Genomic DNA, 14,588 nt, shown 5'->3' with positions numbered 1-14,588 from the left:
ACCTGAGAGCAAGTTCGTGTCTCCTTCCTCTGTATATAACTACTGTTTAAAACTGTATAACACAGTAGTGTCTATTGAAAACGGTGAATGTGACTATGTATATATTTATGTTGCCGTTAATGTATTGAAAGCCTATTTCGGCAAGTTAATCCAGTGTTTGCTGGTTTAGCTAGCCATGTTAATGACGAGCTAACTAGCACAGTCAGTCAGTGCACTGTAATGTCACTAACTGTTGGGTTTCACATTTTGGGGAATATTCAGAGGTGGAAACTTTCCGTGGGAATTAACTGGAATATATGGGAATTTACGGAAATATATGCAAATTAATATTAGTACCATTTAAATGTAGATGTTTTTTGCATTGGAAATATTTACCATATCACATGGAGACAGAAACATAAACCTTTTACCTTATCCTAAGTAGACATAATTGCAAATGATTAAATCCATCCAATAGAAATAAAAAAACTATTTAGTTACAAATTGAACTTTAATTAAATGAGTTGACTCTTCACATGGGATGATTTCACTGAACAACAAAAGAAAGGGAATATTGAATGATCCCCAATGATCCATCACATCTCCCAAAAATGTTTTCAACATACATCTATAAAATGATAGTCAAAGCTTTGGTTGTCTTCCTCTCAGGCTTCCATGTCTTCTCCCTGGACCTCCTCAATGTCTACCTCTTGAACATCAGACTCTTCACTGTCACTTTCCAACCTGGTTGAGGATAGCTCGTTTGTCACGATCGTCAAAAGGAGTGGACCAAAGCGCAGCGTGGTAAGTGTTCATCGTTGTATTTATTTTACCTCAGAACACTACAAACAAAAGGAATAAACAATGATAACGACCGTCACGTCTTGTAGGCTTAACAAGCAGTCCAAAATTAAGATCCCACAACTACCGGTGGGGAAAGGCTGCCTAAGTATGATTCCTAATCAGAGACAACGATAGACAGCTGCCTCTGATTAGGAACCATACTCGGATCAAAACAAAGAAATAGACACCATTGAATGCCCACCCCACACCCTGACCTAACCACATAGAGAAACAAACCGTCTCTCTCAGGTCAGGGCGTGACAGTACCCCCCCCCCCCTCCCCAAAGGTGGACTCCTGGCCGCAAACCTGAACCTATAGGGGAGGGTCCGGGTGGGCATCTATACTTGGTGGCGGCTCTGGTTCGAGGCATAGCCCCCACACCGCCCGCTGATCCCCCCGCTTCTGTGTCGCCGGTGGAACCAGACCGTGGGTCATTGCCGGAGGTTCTGAACTGCTGACCGCCGCTGAAGACTCTGGGCTGCAGGCCGCCGCTGAAGACTCTGGGCTGCAGAACGCCGCTGAAGACTCGGGGCTGCAGACCGCCGCTGAAGACTCTGTGCTGCAGAGCGTCGCTGGAGGCTCCGGACTGGGCAGCGTCGCTGGAGGCTCCGGACTGGGCAGCGTCGCTGAAGGCTCCGGACTGGGGAGCGTCGCTGGAGGCTCTGGACTGGGGAGCGTCGCTGGAGGCTCCGGACTGGGGAGCGTCGCTGGAGGCTCCGGACTGGGGAGCGTCGCTGGAGGCCCCGGACTGAGGAGCGTCGCCGGAGGCTCCGGACTGGGGAGCGTCGCCGGAGGCTCCGGACTGGGGAGCGTCGCCGGAGGCTCCGGACTGGGGAGCGTCGCTGGAGGCTCCGGACTGAGGAGCGTCGCTGGAGGCTTCGGACTGGGGAGCGTCGCTGAAGGCTCCGGACTGGAGACCGTCGCTACAGGCTCCGTGCCATGGATCATCACTACAGGTTCCGCACCATGGATCATCACTGGAGGCTTTGTGCCATGGATCATCACTGGAGGCTCCGGGCCATGGATCATCACTGGAGGCTTCGTGCCATGGATCATCACTACAGGCTCCGGGCCATGGATCATCACTGGAGGCTTCATGCCGGGGATTATCACTACAGGCTCCGGGCCATGGATCATCACTGGAGGCTTCATGCCATGGATCATCACTGGAGGCTTCATGCCATGGATTATCACTGGAGGCTTCGGACCATTGATCATCACTGGTCAGCAACAGGCTGACCAATACAAGGGTTGAAAAATTGGTGGCCATCCGGGCAGATACGTGGAGCTGGAACCGGTCTCACCGGACTGGGGAGACGCACAGGAGACTGGGTGCGCAGAGCAGGCACAGGGTATACTGGGCCGTGGAGGTGCACTGGAGGTCTGGAGCTTAGGGCTGGCACACCCCGTCCTGGCTGGATGGTTATTTTAGCCCAGCAAGGGCAGAGCGCTGGTACAGGATGAACTGGGCTGTGCTGGTGAACGAGGGGTACCGTGCGTAGAGCAGGCGCAGGATAACCTGGGCCGTAGAGACGCACTGGAGACCAGATACGCTGAGCCGGCGCACTTCTTCCTGGCTGACGGTCAACTCTAGCACGGCAATGGTGAGGAGCTTGCACCGAGCGCACCGGGCTGTGAGTGCGCACTGGCGACACAGTGCGCATCACCGCAAAACACGGTGCTTGCTCGGTCACTCGCTCCCCACGTTAAGCACGGGGAGTTGGCTCAGGTCTCAACCCCAACTTCGCCAATCTCCCCGTGGGCCCCCCCCCCCATTTTCTTTTTGCCACTGCCTCTCGGGCTTCCGTGGTTTCCTTGCCTGTTCCTCCCAGTATCGCCGTTCCGCTTTCGCCGCCTCTATCTCCTCTTGCGGGCGGTGATACTACCCAGGCCTTGTCCAGGGTCCTGCCCCATCCAGGATTTCCTCCAGGTCCAGTCCATCGGCCCATGCTGCTTGGTCCTTTGGTGGTGGGATCTTCTGTCACGATCGTCAAAAGGAGTGGACCAAAGCGCAGCGTGGTAAGTGTTCATCGTTGTATTTATTTTACCTGAGAACACTACAAACAAAAGGAATAAACAATGATAACGACCGTCACGTCTTGCAGGCTTAACAAGCAGTCCAAAATTAAGATCCCACAACTACAGGTGGGGAAAGGCTGCCTAAGTATGATTCCTAATCAGAGACAACGATAGACAGCTGCCTCTGATTAGGAACCATACTCGGATCAAAACAAAGAAATAGACACCATAGAATGCCCACCCCACACCCTGACCTAACCACATAGAGAAACAAACCGTCTTTCTCAGATCAGGGCGTGACATCGTTGTCAGGCTCAAAAAGCTTCAAATCTGCCCGGATGGCCACCAATTTTTCAACCCTTGTATTGGTCAGCCTGTTGCGTGCTTTGGTGTGTGTGTTCCCAAACAAGGACCAGTTGCGCTCTGAGGCGGCTGATGTTGGTGGGATTTGGAGTATGATGGAGGCAACAGGGGAAAGAGCCTCAAATCCACAAAGTCCCTTCCACCAGGTGGCTGATGAAATATGTTGGCACGACTGCCATGTTGCATCTCCATCCCAAAGCCCTTGCTTGGAAGTGTACTTCGCCAGACTGCCAATAACCCATACTTGGGTTCCAACATGTATGCTGCGGCATGTACGGGCTTCAGGCAGAAGTCTTCACGCTTTTTTGTGTATTTCAGAACTTCAGTTTCCTCTGCTTGGAGCAACAGTGAAGTGGGCAGGGCAGTATGGATTTATTCTCTTACATCTGCAAGCAAAGTCTAAACATTAGACAGGATGGCATTGTCCCTCAATCCGCGCAATGGCTACGGTTATAGGTTTCAGGAGTTTCAAGCTGCTTACCACTCTCTCCCAAAATACATAATCCAGGAGGATCCTCTTGATGGGACTGTCCATATCGGTAGACTGTGATATGGCCATTTCTTGGAGAGACTCCTTCCCCTCCAGGAGACTGTCAAACATGATGACAACACCACCCCAATGGGTGTTGCTGGGCAGCTTCAATGTAGTGCAATTATTCTTCTCACGTAAGCTTGGTGAGGTAGATTGCTGCTATAACTTGATGACCCTTCACATACCTAACCATTTCCTTAGCTCTCTTGTAGAGTGTATCCATTGTTTTCAGTGCCATGATGTCCTTGAGGAGCAGATTTATTTCATGAGCAGCACAGCCAATGGGTGTGATGTGAGGGTAGGACTCCTCCACTTTAGACCAAGCAGCCCTCATGTTCAAAGCATTGTCTGTCACCAGTGCAAATACCTTCTGTGGTCCAAGTACCTTGATTACTGCCTTCAGCTCATCTGCAATGTAGAGACCGGTGTGTCTGTTGTCCCTTGTGTCTGTGCTCTTGTGGAATACTGGTTGAGGGGTGGAGATGATGTAGTTAATTATTCTTTGCCCACGAACATTCGACCACCCATCAGAGATGATTGCAATACAAATACAGTCTTCTTTCTCTATGATTTGCTTGACCTTCACTTGAACTCTGTTGAACTCTGCATCCAGCAAATGAGTAGATTGGAACATTCGTCGTTATGGGTAGACCAAGGCGCAGCGTGAGTTGGGTTCATCATAAACTTATTTAAGGTGAACCAGAAAAAACCCCAATAAACAACACAACGAACGAAAAGTCTTGCAGGCTTCTAACAGCTATGCAAAAACAAGATCCCACAACCGAAGGTGGGAAAAAGGGCTGCCTATGTATGATTCCCAATCAGAGATAACGATAGACAGCTGCCTCTGATTTGGAACCATACTCTGCCTAACATAAAGAAATAGAAAACATTGAATAGAACATAGAAATACAAAATCTAGAATGCCCACCCAAATCACACCCTGACCTAACCAAAGGAGCGGACTCCGGCCGCAAAACCTGACTCAATAGGGGAGGGTCTGGGTGGGCATCTAGACTCGGTGGCGGCTCCAGTGCGGGACGTAGACCCCGCTCTACTCGCGGATCTGCCATCCTCGGTGGCAACTCTCTTTCGGGGGTTGTCGCCGAAAGCTCCGGACCGTGGATCGTCGCCAGAGGACCCGAACCGTGGATCGTCGCCGGAAGCTCTGAACTGGGAACCCCCGCTGGAGGTTCTGGACTGCAGACCGCCGCTGGAGACTCTGGACTGCAGACCGCCGCTGGAGACACTGGACTGCAGACCGCCGCTGGAGACTCTGGACTGCGGACCGCCGCTGGAGATTCTGGACTGCGACCGCCGCTGGAGGCTCTGGACTGTGTGTATACAAGTGTACAAAACAAATGTGGGGGTGTCAATGTAATAGTTCTGTTACCATTTGATTAATTGTTCAGCAGTCTTATGGCTTGGGGGTAGCAGCTGTTAAGGAGCCTTTTGGTCCTAGACTTGGCACTCTGGTACCGCTTGACAATTTTATGGGCTTTACTCTGACACCACCTATTATATAGGTCCTGGATGGCAGGAAGCTTGGCCCCAGTGATGTACTGGGGCCAAGATGAGTGGGAGGCCCCAGTGCACAACTGAGCAAGAGGACAAGCACATTAGAGTGTCTAGTTGGAGAAACATGTGCCTCACAAGTCCTCAACTGGCAGCTTCATTAAATAGTACCTGCAAAACACCAGTCTCAAAAAAATCTGCCGTTTCCAGCTGCAATAGTCATTTACAACATTAACAATGTCTACACTGTATTTCTGATCAATTTTATGTTATTTTAATGGACAAAAAAATAGCTTTTCTTTCAAAAACAAGGACATTTCAAAGTGATCCCAAACTTTTGAACGGTAGTGTATATATATTTTTTAAGTATTTGCAATTCTCTCATTGAAGTGATGTAACCAACTTCATATAGCCAGCCAGAAGAAAGGCACACGGATACCCACACTTCAGGTGACTTGGCTTTTAGCGGCAGTAAAATATATCAAACTGTGATGACAGGCATTGACAGGACGGTCACAGCCACACGTTCACTACTCTCAGAATATCTCTCTCAGACCCAATGCACAAAGTGATCATATAGTAGAAATGCGTTGTGTTAGGAAAATAACAAAAATACAGTAAAACGTACCGGCAATAAAAGATATCAAACAGTGATGACAGGCATTGACAGGACGGTCACAGCGACACATTCACAGGTTAGATAGGAGCAATAGTAATGATACATGCCCTCAATGTGAAGTGACATCAGTCCATAAATACAGAGCACAAGTACAACCCTTTTATATAAACCTTTTAAGGTAGTAAGAAATTCAGCGACGGTCCAGCGACGGTCCCCAGTCCAGAGCAGTTAAGTGAAATAATCTGTCTGTAATCAATTGTTGGAAAAAGTACTTGTGTCATGAACAAAGTAGATGTCCTAACCGACTTGCCAGTACTATAGTTTGTTAACAAGAAATTTGTGGAGTGGTTGAACAACGAGTTTTAATGACTCCAGCCTAAGTGTATGTAAACTTCCGACTTCAACTGTATGTACAATTTACCTCAACTAACCTGTACCCCGGTACTGGTACACTCTGTATATAGCCTTGTTATGTTATTGTGTTACTTTAACATACTTTAGTTTATTTGGTAAATATTTTCTTAACTCTTCTTGAACTGCACTGTTGGTTAAGGGCTTGTAAGTAAGCATTTCATGGTAAAGTCTACACTTGCTGTATTCGGGGCATGTGACAAATAAAGTTTGATTTGATTTGAAGAGTGAATATACTGTGTCTCTTTTCAGGTGCACAGAAACAGTGGCCAGCCACACTGGAATAAGAGGCTATTTGAAGAATACAGTGGCAAGAAAAAGTATTTGAACCTGGATTTCTGCATAAATTGATCATAAAATGTGATCTGATCTTCACCTAAGTCTCAACAATAGACAAACACAGTCTGCTTAAACTGTCATGACACTCGGCGAGACCCAAATGCAGACACAGGAGGCAGATGGTTGGAGTTTAAGATTTAATAAATCCAAAGGGAATTGGCAAGAGAATGGTCGTGGACAGGCAAAAGGTCATAACCAGATCAGAGTCCAGGAGGTACAGAGTGGCAGGCAGGCTCGAGGTCAAGGCAGGCAGAATGGTCAGGCAGGCGGGTACAGAGTCCAGAACAGGCAAGGGTCAAAACCGGGAGGACTAGCAAAAGGAGAAATGGCAAAGCAGGAAAACGGGAAAACGGCTGGTAGGCTTGGACATACAAGATGAACTGGCACAGAGAGACTGGAAACACAGGGATAAATACACTGGGAAAAACAAGCGACACCTGGAGGGGGTGGAGACATTCTTTTACATTTACATTTTAGTCATTTAGCAGACACTCTTATCCAGAGCGACTTACAGTAGTGAATGCATTAATTTCATACAATTTCATACATTTTTTTTTCTGTGCTGGCCCCCCATGGGAATCAAACCCACAACCCTGGCATTACAAAAACCATGCTCTACCAACTGAGCTACAGGGAAGGCTACATGGGCAGGGCAGGTGAAACAGGGCAGGTGAAACAGATCAGGGTGTGACAAACTAATAACATACAAACAATTGTAAATTTTCATGTTTTTTTTTATCACGTTGTGTAAAACTTCACAGTGCAGGGTGGAAAAAGTATGTCAACCCTTGGATTTAATAACTGGTTGACCCTCCTTTGGCAGCAATACCCTCAACCAAACGTTTTTTTGTAGTTGCGGATCAGACCAGCACAATGGTCAGGAAGAATTTTGGACCATTCCTCTTTACAAAACTGTTTCAGTTCAACAATATTCCTGGGATGTCTGGTGTGAACTACTCTCTTGAGATAATGCCATAGCGTCTCAATCGGGTTGAGGTCAGGACTCTGACTGGGCCACTCTAGAAGGTGTATTTTCTTCTGTTGAAGCCATTCTCTTGTTGATTTACTTCTGTGTTTTAGGTCGTTCTCCTGTTGCATCACTCAACTTCTGTTGAGCTTCAATTGGCAGACAGAGAGCCTTACATTCTCCTGCAAATGTCTTGATTAACTTGGGAATTCATTTTTCTGTCAATGATAGCAAGCTGTCCAGGCCCTGAGGCAGCAAAGCAGCCTCAAACCATGATGCTCCCTCCACCATACTTTACAGTTGGGATGAGATTTTGATGTTGGGGTGCTGTGCTTTTTTTCTCCACACAGTGTTGTGTGTTCCTTCCAAACAACTCAACTTTAGTTTAATCTGTTCACAGAATATTTTGTCAGTAGCGCTATGCAGAAATCCAGGGAATTCCAAAGGGTTCACATACTTTTTCTTGCCACTGTTTATGCAAAAAGAGGAGAAAGAAGGAGAGGGCAAAGGGGGGCAAATAGGGGATTCCTACCCTAATTAGACAGAATGTCTAAAGAAGCGTGGATGGATTTGGGATTTAATAAACATCATTATAGCAAGGCATTTTAGTTAATGGTGGTTCATTTATGCCTTGAGGTATTTCCCTTCCTTCTACAGTAACCTATGAGAGGCTGTTCGCCTACTAATCTCACTGCAATCCCCCTCCAGGTCTCTGATCACTACTTGTTGGGATCAGAAACTTTTTCTGTCCCCCTCTCCTACAACCCTAGCCACTCAGCACCTACCCAGATGGTCATGAGCCATCGCAATCTTCGCGCTCTCTCTCCCACTGCTCTCTCCTCTTATCTCTCACTCCTGTTAAATCATTTCACCTTCCGGTCTCCTGATTCTGCATCTTCAACCCTACTCTACTCCCTTTCCTCATCCTATGACTCGCACTGTCCCCTTACCTCCTGGCCGGCTCAGCCCTCCCCTGCTGCTCTGTGGCTGAGTGACTCATTGCAGGCTTACAGAACAGGGCTGCGGGCAGCTGAGCGAAAATGGAGGAAAACTACATTTCCGGAGGACCTATCATCTTTTCACTCTCTCCTCTTTACCTTCTCTTCCTCTGTATGCACTGCTAAAACGACTTTCTATCACTAAAAATGTCAAGCTACTCCTCTCTCTTTTAATCCTCCACCCCTCCCACTCCCTCCTCCCTCTCTGCGGACGACTTTGTCAACCACTTTGAAAAGAAGGTTCACGGCATCCGTTTCTTATTCAGTCAGCCTGTTGAGTCCACTGGTCCCACTCACACAGAATTGCCCTATGTCTTGACCTCTTTCTCCCCTCTCTCTCCAGATGAAATCCTGCTCTAATGTCAAAAACTACAGACAAGTATCCCTTCTTTCTTTTCTTTCCAAAACACTTGAGCGTGCTGTCTATGACCTACACTTTGCTATCTCTCTCAGAACGATCTTCTTGACCCTAACCAGTCAGGCTTCAAGACAGGTCACTCAACCGATACTGCTCTTCTCTGTGTCACGGAGGCTCTCCGCACTGCCAAAGCTGACTCTCACTCCTCTGTTCTCATTGTCCTAGATCTATCCACTGCCTTCAACACCGTGAACCATAAGATCCTCCTCTCCACCCTCTCTGGGCTGGGCATCTCAGGCTCTGCACACTCTTGGATTGCATCCTACCTGTCAGGCAGCTCCTACCAGGTGACTTGGAGAGGATCTGTGTCTGCAACATGTACTCTCACTACTGGTGTCCCTCAGGGCTCAGTTCTAGGCCCTTTCCTCTTCTCTCTATACACCAAGTCACTTGGCTCCATTATATCCTCACATGGTCATTCCTATGCAGATGACAGTCAACTACTTTTCTTATTCCCCCCTTTTGACACCCAGGTGGTGACACACATCTCTGCTTACCTGGCAGATATCTCAGCTTGAATGTCGGCCCACCACCTCAAGCTCAACCTCAACAAGACGGAGCTGCTCTTCCTCCTGGGGAAGGCCTACCTGCTCCAAGACATCTCCATCACGGTTGACAATTCCATGGTGCCCCCCTCTGAGAGTGCAAAGAACCTTGGCCTGACCCTGGACAACACCCTACTGTTCTCTGCAAACATCAAATCATTGTCCAGCTCCAGCAGGTTCATGTTCTACAACATCCGTAGAGTACGACCCTACCTCACACAGGATTCGGCGCAGGTCCTAATCCATACACTTTTATTTCCCATCTGGACTACTGCAACTCGCTGTTGGCTGAGCTACCAGCTAGTGCCATCAAACCCATGCAACTTATCCAGAATGCTGCAGCCTGTCTGGTGTCCAACCTTCCCAACTTCTCCCATGTCACCCCGCTCCTCTGCACACTCCAATGGCTTCCAGTCAAAGGTGGCATCCACTACAAGACCATGATACTTACCTACGGAGCAGTAAGAGGAACTGCCCCTCCTACCTTCAGGCTATACTAAAACCCTACACCCCAACCCGAGCACTCCGTTCTGACACCTCTGGTCTCTTGGCCATCCCACTGCTATGGGAGAGCAACTCCTGCTCAGCCCAGTCCAAGCTCTTCTATGATCTGGCACCCCAATGGTAGAACCAGCTTCCCCCAAAGCTACGACAGCAGAGTCCCTGCCCATCTTCCAAAAACAAACCTTGAAACCCTACCTCTTCAATGACTATCTTAAATAATCCCACAGAAACCCCCTCGCACCGCCGCTTCCTCACCCCGACCAGCCCCCACAACAAAACATTTCAATAAATTAAATACACTTTTGTGAACTAACACTCACACTTGACTTCCCACCTCCCCTTACTAACTCTGCCTTTATTGAGGAGTGTCACGTGTGCTACCTCTCTGGCCTCTAGGTCACCAGGCTGCTCGTTATGGCGTACACCTGTCACTATCGTGACGCGCACCTGCGTGTCATCAGACTCACCTGGACTCCATCACTTCCCTGATTACCTTTCCTATATATGTCACACCCTTTGGTTCCTTCCCCAGGTGTTATTGTTTCTGTTCCAGTGTTTAGTCTGTGCATTGTTTGTGTTTCTTGTTTTGTTTATGTTGCATTTATTTATTAAAACACTCACTCCCTGAACTTGCTTCCCGACTCTCAGCACACTTGTTCCAGAATGACGCCTCATCAAAGGGAAGCATCAGGGAGTTTTTTTTAGATTTTGTGTTGGAGGTGGTGTTGGTTCCGGAGGTACCGGGGAGGTCTCAGCCGTCTCATCAGGCTCTCACTCCTCAGCCGGCTCATCAGGCTCTCACTCCTCAGTTGGTTCATCAGATTTCCACTCCTGAACTCCAGGATCGTCCCTATGGTTGGCGTCCTGCGGCTGGAGCCGAACATGCCGGGGAGGGGTTACTGTCACATATGCTCTGTCTCCGGCGCTCTAGGTTGCCATGCTCCCGTGCCTCAGCTGGATCGACAGGTTCCCGCACCTTAGCAGAGGTGACTGGTCCTCTCCTGATCCCCGGGATCGTCATCTTGGTAGGCGTCCTGCGGCTGGAGCTGCGCGTCGGGGAGGGGGTACTGTCACGTGTACTCCCTCTCTGGCCTCTAGGTCACCAGGCTGCTCGTTAAGGCGCACACCTGTCACCACTGTTACGCGCATCAGCGCATAATGACACTCACCTGAACACCATTGCCTCCTTGATTACCTGCCCTACATATGTCACTCCCCTTGGTTTCATCTCGAGGCGTTATTGTTTATGTTCCAGTGTCATGTCTGTGCGTTGTTTGTGTTTCTTGTTTTGTATTTAGTTGTGTTTATTTATTAAAACACTCACTCCCTGAACTTGCTTCCCGACTCTACGTGCACTCGTTACAGAATAACACTTCACCTTAGCATCAGGGAGTGTTTTTTTATTTATTTATTTTTTTCCGGTGGGAATGATGTCGGGTTCGGGAGCCGCTACAGGCTCTCATGCCTCAGACAGATCGCCAGGCTCTCATGCCTCAGACAGATCGCCAGGCCCTCATGCCTCAGACAGATCGCCAGGCTCTCATGCCTCAGACAGATCGCCAGGCTCTCATGCCTCAGACAGATCGCCAGGCCCTCATGCCTCAGACAGATCGCCAGGCTCTCATGCCTCAGACAGATCGCCAGGCTCTCATGCCTCAGCCAGATCCCCAGGCTCCCCTGCCTCAGCCGGCTTGTCGAGCTTTCATGCCTTCGCCGGATTGCCAGGCTCCCCTGCTTCCACCGGCTCATCAGGTTCTCATGCCTCAGCCGGTCTGTCAGGTTCCCGCGCCACAGCCGGCGACAGGTTCCCGCGCATCAGCAGGGGTGACTGGTCCGCTCCTGATCCCTGGGGATCATCCCTTTGGTTGGCATCCTGCGGCTGGAGCCGAACACGCCGGGGAGGGAGTACCGTCACGTATGCTTTCTCTCCGGCGCTCTAGGTCACCATGCTCCTGCGTCTCAGCCGGACTGACAGGTTTCCCACGCCTCAGCAGAGGTGACCGGTCCGCTCCTGATCTCCGGGATCGCCATTTTGGTCGGTGTCCTGCGTGCCGGAGCCGCTCGTCGGGGAGGGGGTACTGTCACGTGTGCTCCCTCTCCGGCCTCTAGGTCACCAGGCTGCTCGTTATGGCGCACACCTGTCACCATCGTTACGTGCACCTGCGCGTCATCAGACTCACCTGGACTCCATCACCTTCCTGATTACCTTCCCTATATATGTCACTCCCTTTGGGTCCTTCCCTAGGCGTTATTGTTTCTGTTCCAGTGTTTAGTCTGTGTGTTGTTCGTGTTTCTTGTTTTGTTTTATGTTGCATTTACATATTAAAACACACTCCCTGAACTTGCTTCCGACTCTCAGCGCACATCGTTACAAGGAGAAATGTACTTATTATGACTGTGATATGTGGTTCTCCCACCTAGCATTCTTACGATGAATGCAACAACTGTAAGTCGCTCTGGATAACAGCATCTGCTAAATTACTTAAATGTAAATGAGTGTTGGTTCTCAAGGCAACTTGGTGTACTCTGTTATTGAGACAGGTGCCACTAGTCACCAGTGATGGAAAAAGTACCCAATTTTCATACTGGAGTAAAAGTAAAGATACCTTAATAGAAAATGATTCAAGTAAAAGTGAAAGTAACCTACTAAAATACTACTTGAGTAAAAGTCTAAAAGTATTTGGTTTTAAATATACTTAAGTATCAAAAGTAAAAAAAAAAAAGCATTTGTGTTTAGTGAGTCCGCCAGATCAGAGGCAGTAGGGATGACCAGGGATGTTCTCTTGATAAGGGCAGGAATGTGACCATTTTCCTGTCCTGCTAAGCATTCAAAATGTAAATGATACTTTTGGGAGTCGGGGTTAATGTATGGAGTAAAAAGTGGAATATTTTCTTTAGGAAAGTAAAATAAAATACAGATACCAAAAAAAAACGACTTAAGTAGTACTTTAAAGTATTTTTACTTAATTACTTTACACCACTGCTGGTCACAACTATATGTGTAGCTAATAACAACCGACATACAGTAAAAACACACAATACTGTATTTGTATATAAAGCCTCAATCATTAATTTTACTGTAGTATTTCCCTGCCATGAAATGCTGTTCACTCAGTGAAAATATTACAAAGGCAATCATGACCAAGGGACTCACTTGAGAACATTACAACTCCCGGGCAGCGGTCTAAGGCATTGCATCTCATGGATAGAGGCGTCACTACAGACCCTGGTTCGGTTCCAGGCTGTATAACAACTGGCTGTGATTGGGAGTCCCATAAGGCTCCCGAGTGGCGCAGCGGTCTAAGGCACTGCATCTCAGTGCTAGAGGCGTCACTACAGACACCTTGGTTTGAATCCAGGCTGTATCACAACCGGACGTGATTGGGAGTCCCATAGTTTAGGCCATCATTGTAAATAAGAATTTGTTCTTAACTGACTTGCCTAGTTAAAAATATATATATTAAAAAAAATGAAGGGCAGTGCACAACTGGCCCAGCGTCGTTTGGGTTTGGCAGGGGTAGGCAGTTATTGTAAATAAGAATTTGTTCTTAACTCACTTGCCTTGTTAAATATAGGTTAAACAATTAAATATATAACAAGAGGTCAAAAACAAAATTGTACTGAATAATTTGGTAAAAGTATAAAACACACGACATATTTATGTATTTGTACTTTTTAGCATATAAATGTAACCTCCCCACCTTCGCTAATCACTAGACTAGACCACATTGTTGTGGAACGACAGGGAGTTACCCGCCTTTTTTGTCCAGTGTGCCCTGCTCACGTTGCAGCATTGCACCCACCGTCAGTTCTTGTTGCAGATTTGCGTCACGGCAGCAGCATTAATACTTCCGGTTTTCCGATTCGGCCTTCAAAATAAAAGTCTGCGGTAAAACGCTTTGAAAACTATACGAAATCAATATTTTTTTGTAGCTTTGCATAGTCATAGTGCACAATGTAAGAATTATGTTACAAAATTATAACTACATCAGGGGGAAATCTAAACTAATGAGAATTACTACTTTATATAAGATAACGTATATTATAAGGCGGAGCACATTGAGAGATTGGTATGTATTTCATGTAATTGTATGTTATGGAATCTCTGAACCATGTTCCTAATGAATATATAAATATAAGTATTAATATATATATATATATATATATATATATATAATACTTATATATATTTATATATTCACCTATGTAATATATATATATATAATACTTATATATATTTATATATTCATGGTTACTGCAGCATCCTCAGCCCCCCTTCTTCTCGCAGCTATGGTTCCTAATGTTTTGTACAGAGATTCCATAACATACAATTATATTAAATACATACCAATCTCTCAATGTGCTATATATATATATATTAATACTTTTCTTCAGGGAGAACTTGTCCACTTCTGAGAATTCGCAGGCGATTGAATAAACCCCCACTTCCTTCCATTCTGCTAGCAAACGTGCAATCTTTGGACAAAAAAATAGATGACCTACACGGAAGATTAAACTACCAACGGGACATTCAA

This window comes from Salmo trutta, chromosome 24 (assembly GCF_901001165.1).
Source record: "Salmo trutta chromosome 24, fSalTru1.1, whole genome shotgun sequence".
NCBI classification, from domain to species: Eukaryota; Metazoa; Chordata; class Actinopteri; order Salmoniformes; family Salmonidae; genus Salmo; species Salmo trutta.
The sequence above is the reverse complement of the archived record's forward strand: the minus strand, read 5'-3'. Positions refer to the sequence as shown.